Genomic DNA, 3882 nt, shown 5'->3' with positions numbered 1-3882 from the left:
CTCATCTACGGGCTGTAGTGTCCACATCAACAACAAATGATCATGGTCCAAACACACCAAGACAGTCGTGAAGAGGACACGACAAAGCTTATTCCCCCTCAGGAGACTGAGAAGAATTGGCATGGGTCCTCAGCTGCACCATCGAGAGCATCCTGATTGGTTGCATCACTGCCTGGTATGGCAACTGCTTGGCCTCCGACCGCATGGCACTACAGAGGGTAGTGCATACGGCCCAGCGCATCACTGGGGCCACGCTTCCTGCCATCCAGGACGACTATACCAGGCTGTGTCAGAGGAAGGCCCTAAAAATGTCAAAGACCCCAGCCACCCTAGTCATAGACTGTTCTCTCTGCTAACGCACGGCAAGCGGTACCAGAGCGCCAAGTCTAGGTCCAAAAGGCTTCTTAACAGCTTCTACCCCCCAAGCCATAAGATTCCTGAACAGCTAATCAAATGCCTACCCAGACTATTTGCATTGCCCCCCCTTTACGCTCCTGCTACTCTCTGTTTATTATCTATGCATAGTCACTTTAACTCTACCTATATGCACATATTACCTCAATTACCTCAACTAACCTGTGCCTCCTCAAATTGACTCTGTACCGGTATCCCGCGCTACTGTTATTTTACTGCTGCTCTTTAATTATTATTATTTAATTTTTTTTACTTAACACTTATTTTTCTTAAAACTGCATTGTTGGTTAATGGCTTGTAAGTAAGAATTTTACTGTAAGGTCTACACCTGTTGTATTCGGCGCATGTGACAAATAACATTTGATTTGATACATGAACATGCACGCACACACATCACACACACATCAGCTTTCTTTACAACATCCCACAGAGTATGCCACACACATACTTCCTTCAGAGGCTCGGTCAGAATCTTAACACTTAACCTGTACTTTGACCCAACACTCCAAGCTGACAGGGAGGCTGACTGACATCATAATAATGATCTGTACCTGAGGTTCACCAATCAAAGAGATGGCTACTCAGCACTGTGATATTGGCAAAATACAATAACAAGAACATCAATGAAAGCATACAATTATGTCTTAAAGTCTTTATTCAAAGTATAGTGTTCATTTACCTCCAAATTGTCAGATACAACCTAATATTAGATATCAATTTGAAATTCACCAGATGAATAATCAGTTGTGTGGTTTCATTCCCATTGATAAGGATGGCCGATTGAGTGTTTCTCTTTGTGTGTGTGTATGTGTGTGGGGTGTGTGTGTGCGTGCGTGTATGTGTGCACATTTATACATACAGTTGAAGTCGGAAGTTTACATATATAGGTTGGAGTCATTAAAACTCGTTTTTCAACCTCTCCACAAATCTCTTGTTAACAAACTATAGTTTTGGCAAGTCGGTTAGGACATCTACTTTGTGCATGACACAAGTCATTTTTCCAACAATTGTTTACAGGCAGATTATTTCACTTATAATTCACTGTATCACAATTCCAGTGGGTCAGAATTTTACATACACTAAGTTGACTGTGCCTTTAAACAGATTGGACAATTCCAGAAAATTATGTAATGGCTTCAGAAGCTCCTGAAAGGCTCATTTACATCATTTGAGTCAATTGGAGGTGAACCTGTGGATGCATTTCAAGGCCTACCTTCAAACTCAGTTCCTCTTTGCTTGACATTATGGGAAAATCAAAAGAAATCAGCCAAGACTCTGAAAAAAAATTGTAGACCTGTAGACCACAAGTTCATCCTTGGGAGCAATTTCCAAACGCCTGAAGGTACCACGTTCATCTGTACAAACAATACTACACAAGTATAAACACCATGGGACCAAACAGCCGTCATACCTCTCAGGAAGGAGACGTGTTCTGTCTCCTAGAGATGAACGTACTTTGGTGCGAAAAGTGCAAATCAATCCCAGAACAACAGCAAAGGACCTTGTGAAGATGCTGGAGGAAGCAGGTACAAAGGTATCTATATACACAGTAAAACAAGTCCTATATCGGCATAACCTGAAAGGCCGCTCAGCAAGGAAGAAGCCACTGCTCCAAAACCGCCATAAAAAAGCCAGACTACGGTTTGCAAATGCACAAGGGGACAAAGATCGTACTTTTTGGAGAAATGTTCTCTGGTCTGATGAAACAAAAAATAGAACTGTTTGGCCATAATAACCATTGTTATGTTTGGAGGTAAAAGGGGGAGGCTTGCATGCCGAAGAACACCATCCCAACCATGAAGCACGGGGGTGGCAGCATCATGTTGTGGGGGTGCTTTGCTGCAGGAGGGAATGTTGCACTTCACAAAATAGATGGCATCAAGAGGGAGGAAAATGAAAATTATGTGGATATACTGAAGCAACATCTCAAGACATCAGTCAGGAAGTTAAAGCTTGATGGCAAATGGGTCTTCCAAATGGACAATGACCCCAAGCATACTTCCAAAGTTGTGGCAAAATGGCTTTCAGGACAACAAAGTCAAGGTATTGGAGTGGCTATCACGAAGCCCTGACCTCAATCCTATAGAAAATGTGTGGGCAGATTTGAAAAAGTGTGCGAGCAAGGAGGCCTACAAACTTGAATCAGTTACACCAGCTCTGTCAGGAGGAATAGGTATTATTCTGACATTTCACATTATTAAAATAAAGTGGTGATCCTAACTGACCTAAGGCAGGGAATTTTTACTAGGAATTAATGTCAGGAATTGTGAAAAACTGAGTTTAAATGTATATGGCTAAGGTATATGTAAACGTCCGATTTCAAATGCATATCTGTGTGTCTGAGTGTAACCTAAAGCCTGGGGCTTTGATTATACAGTATAAGTGTACTTAAGCAATAAGGCCCGAAGTGGTGTGGTATATGGTCAATATACCACGGCTGAGGGCTGTTCTTAAGCATGCCTGGATACAGCCCTTAGCCGTGGTATATAGGCCATATACCACAAACCCCAGAGGTGCATTATTGCTATTATAAACTGGTTACCAATGTAATTACAGCAGTAACAATACATGTTTTGTCATACCCAAGGTCTATGGTCTGATATACCATGGCTTTCAGCTAATCAGCATTAAGGGCTCGAACCACCAATGTTTATAAATTAGTATAAGGCAGGCACCCTCAGGTTTTACACACAGACATTGAGAAGCCCACACCCCTCACACTATGAAATCACATTCTATCTACACACTCAATATTTAGCTATGAAACTGGTCCAGACTGTCTGCACTAAAGACAAATAAGTTATTTTATCATTCGTCGCCTACTTTGGTCAATAAACTAAATGCAAAAAATTCCATAACACACATTTGGTGTAAGCATTTATCTGGATGGGATGAGTGGTAGGCGGGAGGTATTTGTATTTATTATAGATCCCCATTAGTCCCTGCCAAGGCAGCAGCTACTCTTCCTGGTGTTTATTATAGATCCCCATTAGTCCCTGCCAAGGCAGCAGCTACTCTTCCTGGTGTTTATTATAGATCCCCATTAGTTCCTGCCAAGGCAGCAGCTACTCTTCCTGGGGATTATTATAGATTCCCATTAGTTCCTGCCAAGGCAGCATCTACTCTTCCTGGTGTTTCTTATAGATCCCCATTAGTCCCTGCCAAGGCAGCAGCTACTCTTCCTGGTGTTTATTATAGATCCCCATTAGTCCCTGCCAAGGCAGCAGCTACTCTTCCTGGTGTTTATTATAGATCCCCATTAGTTCCTGCCAAGGCAGCAGCTACTTTCCTGGGGTCCAGAAAAATTAAGGCAGTTATATACAATATAATAAAAAACATTATATTACATTTCACAACAGATTAAGTGTGTCCCCCTCAGGCCACTACCACATACAGTGCCTTTTCATCCATTAAATAATAAGGCTGTAACGTAAAAAATTGTGGACTTTTTCCACATTTTGTTACGTT

Source organism: Oncorhynchus tshawytscha, linkage group LG10 (genome assembly GCF_018296145.1).
Source record: "Oncorhynchus tshawytscha isolate Ot180627B linkage group LG10, Otsh_v2.0, whole genome shotgun sequence".
NCBI classification, from domain to species: Eukaryota; Metazoa; Chordata; class Actinopteri; order Salmoniformes; family Salmonidae; genus Oncorhynchus; species Oncorhynchus tshawytscha.
This window is presented reverse-complemented; position numbering follows the sequence as displayed.